At 40.8% G+C, this 12,808-nt stretch overlaps 1 protein-coding gene across 2 annotated transcripts in view; it reads right to left on the bottom strand.

Moving 5' to 3' along the window:
- Nucleotides 1-12,808, bottom strand: part of gsg1lr (GSG1-like related) — a 36,990-nt gene that overhangs the window by 8,970 nt on the left and 15,212 nt on the right. Inside the window, exon 1 of one of the 2 annotated variants that reach the window (XM_012965919.3) lies at nt 2,004-2,112. The exons of the other annotated variant lie outside the window; for it this stretch is intronic. The gene's annotated coding sequence lies outside the window, so the exon portion shown is untranslated. Of the gene's footprint in view, nt 1-2,003; nt 2,113-12,808 lie in introns of those variants that run through there. 2 annotated transcript variants of the gene reach the window in all.

The following is a 12,808-nucleotide window of genomic DNA, read 5'->3' as shown; positions in this document are numbered from 1 at the left end:
CGCCCCTGCTCCTCTCTACAGTCTTTCTTAAATACTGCTGCCAGAATTCTCCTTCTCTCATCAAGGAGAGTTCAGGCCCTTCCACTGCTGAAGTCCTTATCATGGCTTTCCATAAAAACAAGAATAACTTACAAACTCCTTCTCTTAACCTTCAAAGCCCTCCATTCCTCTGCCCCTCACTACATCTTTTCCCTTGTGTCTCCGTACGTTCCTGGCCGACTCGCAGAGCAACTGCTTGGTTGCGCCCCCCACTACTACTGCCGTTTCCCACTTTAATCCTTTCTGCCTTGCTGCCCCTTACATTTGGAATTCCCTCCCTGATTTCCTCCAGAGAGAATCTTCCCTCAGACTTTTCAAAACTAAACTCAATGGGGGGAATTCACAAAAGTGGAGGGAGCCCTTTTTTGGAGTAAAAGTGGTGGGAAAAGTGGTGGAAAACACTTTCTCCAGATTCACAAACAGAAATCCACCTAAATTCCGACTCAACCACCACTTTTCTGTTTTTGGTGAAAGAAAGACAGTTTACAGACACTTTTGTGAATTTGTCGTTTAAAAGACATTTATACGACGTTATAACAACATTTTTTCCCGACATTTTTCCCCGACATTTTCAAAATGGAGTGAAGCTAATTGTAATTGTCAGACCAATTGTAAGCTCTTCTGTTTTGTTTTGTTTCCCCCAGTCTCCATTTCACACCTAAAGTAGGGGCCCCATTGGGGGGTCATTAACATATTAATGGGGATTAGCAGCCTATTGTTAGGGAACAAGTTTCTGTCTCACCCTAGAACTATAGGTACAAAAAGCCTCATTAACATTTTATAAACAAGTAAAACCTGATTAAAAAAAAAGTTTAATTTATATCTTATATATATATATAAAAAGTTTTTACCTCACATTTGCATTGTTATGCTAGTTTTAGCTTAATCAATGAGGCAATAATAACATTTTGAGTGAATATATTGTAAACATTTTTATTAAAAGGAAAAGTAAAGCCTCCCAGGCAAATTTTTAGTTTTAGCAGCAGTGCCCCCTCTTTAATCACTTCACTGACATTTGCCCCAACTTATCTGTGCCCCCATAGCATGTCCAGAACTACAGAGCTGCTTAACAGCATTGGCCCCCACCTGTTCCCAGCAGCCATCTTGGTGGCACATACACACTGGCCCTCAAACTGGGATATTGGGGTACAGGGTTGGACTGACCCCAACAGGGCACTGGATAAAAACCCAGTGGGCCCTAGTCCTGTTGGACCTTATTTCACCGGGCAAGAAGGTATTTAGACCCTTAAATCTTGTTACAGAAGTGGAATTACACAGAAATATAGAAAACATTATAAAGCCCAGTTGTCCTGAAAAAATGATGTATAATTTCCCTGGGCAAACTAAAATTACCCCTCAGGAAATGCCCAAAAGTGAAATGGCAAATGGCATATGAAATGCAAAATCCTGCTGTAGATGTGGGACTGAGTTTGATGGCACCGACAGATTTACTAACAGCTAAAGGCAAATTCATAAAAAAAATGTCGGGAAAATGACAAAATCTGAAAACTGTCTGTTTAAAAGACAAATTCACAAAAGTGGAGATAGAGGTTTGTAAATTAGGTGGAAAATCCGACAAATCTATCTCCACTTTTATTTTGTCGGAATATCACCACTTTTGTAAATTCCCCCCAAAGACTCCCTCTTGGAGCACTCACCCAGCACCTGATCCTTTTGTCTCTTTGTTTCATAACTTATTGCAGCTGTACCTTGTATTTATTATCATACTTTGTATTTATCTATTATTATCTTAATAACCCCCTGTTTGTATTAATCTATTATTTTACTGTACAGCACTGTGTACATAAGTAGTGCTATATAAATAATACATAGATACATACAACCACCTGTATCCACTATTATGTGCCACTGCATTCCTGTATTTCATGCATTTAACCTGCCCATACATTTAAGGAAAGAAGAAGGCTAAAATTTTCCAATACATATTTATATATACAGATTACCTCGACATCTAACACTGATCAAACATTTCAGCGCAGACAGTTTGTGCGGCGCTCTGTACGATGAGACTGTCGCCATGATCTATTGTCTGGTGACTGCTATTAATTAGTTAAAATCCATAGCATGGAGTCAGCTTATTTCTGTTGTCAGTGACCAGAGAAGAGTAAATCATTCAGCGGAATTGCTCCGTAGCTAAATGGGATTTGGAGCATGCAGTTAATAAATAAAATAAGAAGCTACTCTGCACTTTTTTTCTGATGCGTTGCGGAAAGAATCGTTCATCCTGAGTCGAGCCCTTAATAGCGCCTTACACTGCGTATCTGCTATGTAATTATATCAAACCTCTGCCTCACTATTCTCCTGCTTTTATATGTATTCATCTTCCATTTACTGTTATTGACCCTGACCATTGTAAACATTTAGGGGGGCATTTATCAACATTCGGATTGAAAAAGGCAAGTTGTATTGTTGCACAAATGCACGTGTCAAAAAACCATGAAGCAAAGAAAGATCTTTCAGTTGTAAATGGAACCTGTAGGGTTGCCACCTCTGCCAGCTTTCTTAGCCGGGCAGGGGGCGGCTTGGAGGTTGGGCTGTGACACTGTGGGGCGGGGGAGGAGGCGGGGCCAGGACATCACAGGGATGGGACAATGACTCTGATTGCCGTGTCAATGTTACGGAGTCCAGTCCAGTTTTGTTGTATAATAGAATGTGATACAGGTATAGGATCCCTTATCCGGAAACCCATTATCCAGAAAGCTCCGAATTACGGAAAGGCCATCTCCCATAGACTCCATTATAAGCAAATAATTCTAATTTTTAATGATTTCCTTTTTCTTTGTAATAATAAAACAGTACCTTGTACTTGATCCCAACTAAGATATAATTACCCCTTATTGGGGGCAGAACAGTCCTATTGGGTTTATTTAATGGTTAAATGATTCCCTTTTCTCTGTAATAATAAAACAGTACCTGTACTTGATCCCAACTAAGATATAAATAATCCTTATTGGTGGCAAAACAATCCTATTGGGTTTAAATGATGTTTAAATTATTTTTTAGTAGACTTAAGGTATGGAGATCCAAATTACGGAAAGATCCCTTATCCAGAAGGCCCCAGGTCCCGAGCATTCTGGATAACAGGTCCCATACCTGTACAACAAATTTGAGATTTAGAGCAAAAAAACAAGAATCATGAAAAAAAACTGACTGTTAGTAAATGTCCCCTTAATGCTAGTATGTGATCATTCCCCCTGAATTATCTTTGCTGAAGCACTAATAGCAAATAAAGCCCCTGTAACTGGGGGGGGGCTGGGGCTTTTGTTAGCAGAAAACTGCACCGGTCCATGATACATCTGTAGAAGCCAATCTTCAGCAATCTTCTTCTGTCTTCTGGGCAAGGGCGGATGCATACTAAGTTTGTCTTTTCATTTTGCTGCTCATGCGCACCCTCCCATATAGATTGTAAGCTCTACGGGGCAGGGACCTCCATCCTCTTGTGTCTTTGACTCTTAACTTATTGCCACTGTATCTTGTATTTATTTGTATTTATTGTTATATTTTGTATTTATCTATTATTATCTTATTATTAGTATCCCATTTGTATTAATGTATTCTACTGTACAGTGCTGTGTACATAAGTAGTGCTTTATAAATAAAGATATACATACATATACTGTACATACAAAAGAAAAAAGTAGAAAAACAATCGCTTGAATTGTGCAGTTTTTTGTTAACAGAAGCCCCAGGGAATCAGGTAAGTCGAAGGGGCATGATTCCCCCCCCCCCCCCCCACCGCTGAAAATTTGGACTTCATGCAATAAACTTTCCAGAGACTCAGGGATCATTGTGATCTTAGAAATGTGAGGCCTTGGTCTAAGTAGCAAAAACAAACACTGATCAGCGATTTCCAAGCTGAAAATGCTTCTCATTTTTCCCACCGACAGCCTTTGGCTTGGAGGCTGCACATAGGTAATGTATATACTTAAATATAATAAATATATTTTCAATTTGTAGCTACTAGCCCAATGAACCCCCAGCTGAGGCCTTCCTGCAGGGCTGGAATTAGAGAGTTAGGAGCCTGGAGCATTACGGGATGGCTGGGGGATACTGGAGAACGAAATACGTCTGTAATTTAAAGACTTCTTTCCCTATGGCTTGGAAATGAAATGGTGTTTATACCCCCCACTACCCATGTTCCACACGCCATCCTCTCCCACTCAGTGTGTCCCACCCTCAGCAGCATCTCCTGGTCCCCTGGAATTTACACTCTTGTCACATATCCCTTAATCAATCCAAGGAAAATTGCAAGGATGTGTCCCCTGAGAGGAAACAACTGCTCCTTCTGAGACAGAAAATGACAGAGCGGAAAAAAGAGGCAATCAGGTGTCTGGAGTCCTGCAGAGAGGCAGAAGCGGTGGCATTTCACTTGGTGACAGGAAATGATAATCCTCCTGCCGTCACATGAAGAGGAGGAGATGAGCTTCCCGGCTACCAAGCTGAGCCGTCTGCTCTGACAGGCAGGAATTGGCATTACTTATATCCCTGTCTTATAGTCAACAAGAGCTGCTGCTGGTAATGGCCGAATAGACATTGCTATTTGCCAATGCATTACAGAGTGCTGTACAGTTTCATGTGTACAAACCAAGCACAGAAGGACTGACAGACTGGGGAAGGGTCTGCTCACTTGCAGTCAGGGTGTAGGATAGGCATAGTGGCTAGGGGAGTGGGTTATGGTTCTGGATATGTATATACATATGTATACGCCATTCTAAATGTGCCCCTATATTAACATGGCACTTAACAGTTCGGTTTTCCGGATTGTCTTCCTACTTGATAAACTCCTACTTGAAAGTTTTCTTAACATAGCTGTGCTGCACGTAGGGTTCCCGCCTGTCCAGTTTCCACCCAGACGCTCAGTATTCAGAAGGGTTATCCAGGTGAAAAAACTGCCTGTCCGGATTTCCAAATTAGAAAGTCCGGACAGGGCTTTAAAGTGCATGGCGCATTGGGCAGCCAATCACTGGTTACCAAATCACAACCCCAGCCATTGTCGTCATGGGCTCAACCCCCAAAAATGTCACCCAGCCATCCCCCTTAGCTGTCACCAAGGTCCAGTGCATAGAACAGCAGCTGTAAGGGGGCAACTCCCTGGTGCCTTTATATAAAAAAATCCCCCTAGTCCATTGCTGTACCCTTGCAATTAAACTGAGGTAAAACTGAGGGTGGGGGATACCCCACTCTTCTATGTTTAATGTATACACAGTACAGTCTGACCATGAAGGGGAGAGGGCAGGCAGAGGTCCTGTGCCCCAGACAGCACCAAATCTATAATAGAATCCAATTCTGACACATGCTTGCAGTCCAATTGGCTAATGCCTCAGGAATCCCTTCCTAACATATTTGGCTGTTGGAGATGCCTGTGGGAAAGCAATTGGATGTGCTTTAGAATCTAAACTCTAATTTATCACTTATACTACTTTCATATACAAATAATTTTACTTTCTAACATTCGTTATTCTTTACAACTTTCAAAGATTTCAACCTAAACTAAGATTTTTGTTTTACGTTTAACCTGATGACCTATTTTGGGGTCAGGAAGGAAATTCCCTTTAGAAACTAACTGGATGCAGTTTTGCTGAGGGGTCTTTGTCTTCCTCTTTATCAATGTATGAGTTTCAGCAAAAGGCTGATTCCAATACTCATTGTCATATAATGAAGCCTTAAATAATTTGCTCAAAACATTCTGCGTTCAATAACCACTTGCAAGTTGCAGCTTAGCTCTGCAGGGTGATCATTCTTCCACCTATGTTCTTTTGGTCTAATTAAGCTTCAACTGGAAGGAAGCAGTGGCTAAGGTTAATTAGCATTTAACTACACAGACTATATGTATAAACAATTTGTATTGTCTATTGTACAGTGCTGCAGAATATGTTGGCTCTTTATAAATACCTGTTAAAGGAGAAGGAAAGGTAAAAACATAAAACTAAGTAAGCTTTAACAGAAAGGTCTATGTAAATACAGCCATAAGCACTTACAGTAATGCTGCACTGACTTCTCTGTCAAAAGATTAGTTGTGTCCGTTTTCCTCTGCCAGAGACACGCAGCGCTTTGCTTTCTGCTCTTTCCTGCTCCCCCCTCCCTCAAGAATGTTAAGAACTCACTCCCCCCCCCCTTAGGAATGTGGATCTGAGCCAATCAGCAGGAAGCTTCCTTATAATTTTACTAACTGAGCATGTTCACTTGGTCTCCGTGTCTGTGCAGGAGTGAGGCATTATGGGAACTTTCTTTACACAGCTCAGCGGTTTTTCTTCCTGTTTGGCTTCTGATCATCTGAACGGGAGAAATATGGGGAGACTTAAGGGCACTATTGAGACAACTGAAGGTATGCCTGCAGCTTGGGATTAACTCTTTACTAGCCTTTCCTTCTCCTTTAAAATAATAATAATAAACTAGTCCTAAACTGTTTAGTGGGTAGGATTAATGGTTTGGGCAGCCCAATGATGTTAACAAATCCGTTGCACTAGAACTGACAGTACACAGCAGACAAAAGCCATTGTATTCCACTATTTTATCCTGTTCCTCCTGTTCTCTCCTATTGGCATGTAGGCCGACAGTCATTTTACTCTTTCTTGGAACAACTGTGTGTGAAGCTGTCATACATTTCCTATGTCCATTTTCTAGGATCTACTCTTTCAGTAGATAAAAGGATGAACGCTTTCTTATTTGGAGCCAGTGATTTTGTCATTTGGAAACTGACAGCACTAGGAAAACGATTTCCTTGTTTCTCCTGTAACTAATGCCAGGTCACCTTCAGCCTTGCCTGCTATTTTGGCTTCCACTGTTTTTGTGTATCTCCTATACAGAACCTTCTGCTTGCCTTTACAGACTTGGCTCTTCATTAGCTTTCCATGTTTGCTTTCTTCTCTCTGTTCTGCCTATTCTGGGCTCAAACGCACAGAGGGCATATGAGGTAGCTCTCTGCCGGTTTTAGTACTGAAAAGCTGAAAAACACATTATGTGCTCTCTGAGCTGTGAAGGTATCTAGGTGGAGTTTTATCATATTCCACAATTAACGTGAGCATATTCTGAGTGTGCCTTATTACAGGTGCAAATTTACATCTGCTACCCTTTATCAATTATGTTACTTATTTTGCTTTATGACCCTTCCAGATATCATTATTTCAGCATGGCAGAGGAGATGAGTGGGCACACGGGGTATTAAGGGGCACAAGATGGTTGTCAGACAGGGGAGAATCATCTTTTATTTAATTACTGCACAAAAAAATCATCAATATACCTTAGCCAAAGAAAATATTTGCAACACCCATATAGGTCCACAAAGGCTTTAGCTTGGAACGATCCAACATTAGAATACTAGTACATTAGAAGGGCAAGATACTATATCCCTCTAAGAATAAGTCTAGATATTATGAACATGAACAGATGTTGCGGGCCTGATTATTTTCTTTTTAGCAAATTCAATGGAGCGGTTAAGAAGAATCACATTTATAACAACCGATGCCTACTGAGTTTGGAACGCTTTAGGCTTTATAATGTACAATTAAAAAGAAATTACAAGAGGAAAAAAACAGACTTTTTTCATTGCCGCTTTCAAATCACTTTCAGTGGGTATATAAAAATGAGACAAAGTGGAGTGGAAATAATTCTGGGAAGGCTCTGTAGTAGATATATTATTCAGAAGTACTCACTAATTAAGTTTATAAAACCTAAATCAGTGAATATTTGCCATGCTTTCCAAATAACCATAAGATTTTTATCGAAATGCCTGCTTCTAATTTAAATTATTGCAACAAGCTGCTAATAAATGCTGGGTCCCTGCCACTAACATCATAACACTGTTGTCTATGTCATTGCGTACACCCTCTAAGTTATGGCACAACCCCCCCCCCCCCCCAACATCAGCGGTTCGTCCTCTGTGCCGGAGTTTAAAGATGGCAACTATACTTGGAATTCTGGGAGAAAATGCTGAAATGTATTTATAAAAACATGGTGCTTTATGACTAGTGCTTCCCAAAAGCCCCTGGGGGCTTGGAACAGTGGCAAAGGGGCTCAGTCTGAAGGCCACTTAAGGTGGCCATACATGGGCCGATTGTAGCTGCCGATATCGGTCCCTTAGACAGATTCGGCAGCTTATGGGCCTGTGTAGGGGCAACAACGGCGGGCCTGCCCGACCGATATCTGGCCTGAAATTGCCCAGATATCGATCGGGCAGGTTAAAAGATTTAGTCGGATCAGGGACCGCATCGGCTCATTCATGCGGTCCCCGAACCCACTTCGCCCATTGCCGGTGTTATAATTCAATCGTTTGGCCTACATTTGCCTGATATCGCCCACCCGTATGTGGGGAAATCGGGAGAAGATCCGCTCGCTTGGCGACCTCCCCAAGCGAGCGGATCTTAACGTGTATGGCCAACTTTAGTATGAGATTTGAGGAAAATGCCCATTTATTTTTTAAAATAAATCTGAAAGCCCAGCTGGAAGGTCAAATTATTTGAAGTCCTAGATATTCTTTGACCTATGACTGAATAAGTTACACATCATGCCTTACATCTGTAACCTTGTTATTAGGTAAATGGGGCCCCGGCCAAAGGGTTACGCCATCCAAATGATGCTTGAAATGTAAAGGTCCAACTACTATTGCACTAGGGAATGAGATGACTATCTCTAACATTCCATACAAATTAGTTGAGCGCTAGGGCACTCTGCAACTTGTTACCCTGACTGACCAAATGGCTGGGCTTGCAGGAGTATATAGAGCAAATAAATTTTCTTAACAATTATCACTCTGACCATTCAAGATGGGCCCCCAACCACCGCTCCAGGGTATGCTATGCGATCCTATTACAAGGAAACTTTGATTCCATAAACCATATTAGATTAAAATGGGCCCAGGACTTCCCTCAGCTAGATGAGGAAACCTGGGAAGACGTACTTGAATAAATACCTGAAATTAACATAGCTACAGGAGGCCGCTTTATTCAAATCGTTAAATTTCTCAATAGAGTGTACTTAAAGGAACAGTAACACCAAAAAATGAAAGAGCTTTAATGTAATGAAAATATAATGCACTGTTGCCCGGCACTGGTAAAACTGGTGTGTTTGCTACAGTAACACTACTATAATTTATATAATAAGCTGCTGTGTTCTGCTGACTTGGAAAGCCACAGAGCCACCTAGGGATTCAAGTTGGTGGATGACACACTTCCACGGCACGGTGGAGAAACTCACCACGGAAGAAACTCGGAAACTCACAGTTTGCTTTGGTTTATGGGTAAAACTGTATGGCATAAGCAACATGTTTTTGCTGCTGTCCCATTTTACCCTGTTATTTTATCAGCACAGCTTGAGATAGTAGCAAACATGTTTCCCTACTAAATCATAATATGTAATAAATCATATCTAACAAGATGAAACGGAAATCAATATGGAGCAAATCCCTTGGCCCACATTAGTAAGATTGACTTTGCTTGCTTTATATACAAGGTTTTGCCACTGACCAGAGATCACCATTATTTAGTAATACTCTAAAGCAGGGATCCCCAACCTTTTTTTAACTGTGAGCAACATTTCAATGAAAAAAGGGTGGGGAGCAACACAAGCACAAAATCTTTCCAAGTAGGTGACCAATAAGGACTTAGATTGTCCAATTAGTAGCCCAATGTGAACTGGCAGACTATTAAAGGTACTGTTTAGCAGTACAGATGGCCTTTATGCCTCCAAAACTTGCCTCCAAATAAGAAATTCAAAAATGGGCACCAACTTTGAGGCCACTGGGAGCAACACCAAAGGGGTTGGGGAGCAACATGTTGCTCAGGAGCCACTGGTTGGGGATCACTGCTCTAAAGTAATGATCCCCAACCAGTGGCTCACACTCAACATGCTGCTCTCCAACCCCTTGGATGTTGCTCCCAGTGGCCAGAAAGGCCATTCTGCTGACTTGGAAAGCCACAGAGCTGCCTAGTGATTCAAGTTGGGGATGACACACTGCCACGGCAGAAACTCACCTACTTGGCACAAGTTTGTCCTGCCAAATTTGAGAAAATCTGGAACCGTTGTTTGGCAGACCCACAAAACGGAGCAGTACAACATATTAACATATCCAGTTGGTTGACTAAGAAACCTTAGTTATGGAGCCATGTAATACTAAGCTTGGATTTACCTGTGAAATAGGAATGCCCACCACCGCCTTCTATTATCTTTCCTCTCTTTTCTATTCTCTTTTACTTCTTACCTAATATCCTTCTTTGCATAAAATTAACAAAGAAAATCTTTCAAAAAAACAAAAACACAAAATATCTTTGAAAAGGTCATATTAAATATACTATTTTCATAATAGCCTATTGTAAACAGCCACAACAAGCTGTCACTGATTCACATAAAAGATAGTTACTATTTAAAGCTAAGCAAAGCTAAATCATTTTTCTGCTTGCTGGGTGGAAATTGCTTTCTGGGAATCATATGATTTGAGGCGCACAGTCTGGCCAGGTTTTATGGCAGATCTTCAATAATAAAGACATTTTTTTTGTCCACCAAGGTCAATTTCAAAACGGCATTAGTAGTGGGCAAAATATAATGTGTTACGGAGCGCTCTCGGATAAGAGATAACACTGGCAAAGAAGTAAATCAGTAATAATGCTGATCTAAGAAAATACGATTTGCACAAACAGTGGACAAACAGAATATTAAAATGCATTATGTAAAGATGAATTACAAGAATAAGGGATTATTGGGAACCACAAATTTGGAATAAACTAGACTCTAATGCAGATTCAATGGCTCCATCTAATCTAGGGTGGCCACTAATCTATAGGAATCTCTGTTCCAGACAGTATAATATATAATTACAGTTTGCTTTGGTTTATGGGTAAAACTGTATGGCATAAGCAACATGTTTTTGCTGCTGTCCCATTTTACCCTGTTATTATCAGCACAGCTTGAAATAGTAGCAAACAAGTCTCCCTACTACATAATAATATGTAATAAATCATATCTAACAAGAATGACTTTGCTTGCTTTATATACAAGGTTTTGCCACTGACCAGAGATCACCATTATTTAGGAATACTCTAAAGTAATGATCCCCAACCAGTGGCTCACAAGCAACATGTTGCTCTCCAACCCCTTGGACGTTGCTCCCAGTGGCCTCAAAGCAGGTGCCCATTTTTGAATTTCTTGGAGGCAAGCTTAAAAGGCATAAAAACCAGGTGTACTGTCAACCTGGAGCTGTCACCTCCTGGGTCAACAAAAGTGAATGTTCCCTTAAATATCCAATTTGGACACATGACATAACACAATGGTCTGGAATTTGCTCCAGATATATCATACAAGCCCAATACAATGTCGAGCAGTAGGGTAAAAATTGGCCACACTGTCTGACCCGATGTAGGTCTTTCTATAATAAGAAATGTTTGGTACATTTTTATATACAGTATCTCATTACTTTTTCTACAAATTATGCAACATTTTCAAATTACAAGAAGACTGAATCAGAAAAACAGCATAGGTAAAAAGGCTCGATTTTCAATTAGTCTCAGTTGGGATTGAGGCCTGGCCATTTCAGGCTGTCCTACCCTCAGTCAAAAGTGTATTTAATGAACGATTAATCACCTCAACATACTCCGAACCGCTGCTTCTTCTTCTTACATGTTATGACTACAAATGGGAATGGCGCAAGGATCTAGGGACTCATTCTGCTTTGGGTTTTGACCGACTCTAATGCTCTGCTAACATCGTAGGCCGAGTGAACTTTTGTGTAAAAACCACTGAGGGCATTTTCTTTTCCTAGCAATACTTTGATACAGACCAATGGCTGAGCTGAAACAAGATATACTACAGTATGTATAATTTTGGAAAAACAGTATTTTTCATTACATACCAATACAAAACCTTGCAACTTGTTTCTTTTGAACGGGCAAAGCCAGTAGGATGTGAATGAAGCCGTGCACTTAGGACGACAGACATAAGATAAGCCCTGTTCTCAGAAGGACACACAGTCGCAAAGCTAAACGTATTTACTAAGATTATATAGTAAACACGCGGATTTAAAGATGCCATTTGCTAGACAAACAATTTTAACATAATCTATCTCAGAAAATATGGATTTATATTTTGAAATTGTAACTGACAATATGAGGATTACATTAAATTGGCAAATATAGCGGAATAAAAGAGCAGAGTATTCAAGGGCAGGATAACTCACCGAATGCAGCAGAAAACCGCAAATAGGTTCAGCCGAAAAGTTTGGTTCCTTACAATTCAACAATATTCTGCACAAAACATCTCCAATGTCAGGTTTTATGGAAGATAAAGGCAGTGCCAGGTGATTGACTCCTCTTTCCTATTACCTAGCACTGTACAGGAATATTAGATTAGTTATGCAGTGTAAGAGTGACATCTCCATAGCTGAACAGAGGGAATATTATGAGCAATATTCTGCCTTAGGGTTATGTGACAGAAAGCACAAAAGTCTTTCTGAAGTAAATGTGAGAGACATAGGGCCGACAAGAAGCTGCTATGCAACGTCATAGAGGGAATTGTGTGACAGAAAAACGTGGGAGCTTCATGGTTTGTAGGATTTGCCAGGAGAATCTTTAGTACTGGGGAGTCCAGGATCATAACGTTGTGCTTGGGCAGGTGAGGGAAGACAGGGTCTAACAGGGTGTCTGATGTTAGTCGTATGAACCAATCAGAAGCAGGATCTTTACACCAGCCACCTGCTGCCCTGTGATAAATGCAACAGGCCTGGCACCAGTCTGCAGCTGTAAATGTGTGGCACGGCGAGCAA

This window comes from Xenopus tropicalis, chromosome 7 (assembly GCF_000004195.4).
Source record: "Xenopus tropicalis strain Nigerian chromosome 7, UCB_Xtro_10.0, whole genome shotgun sequence".
NCBI lineage: Eukaryota > Metazoa > Chordata > Amphibia > Anura > Pipidae > Xenopus > Xenopus tropicalis.
The sequence above is the reverse complement of the archived record's forward strand: the minus strand, read 5'-3'. Positions and strand labels throughout refer to the sequence as shown.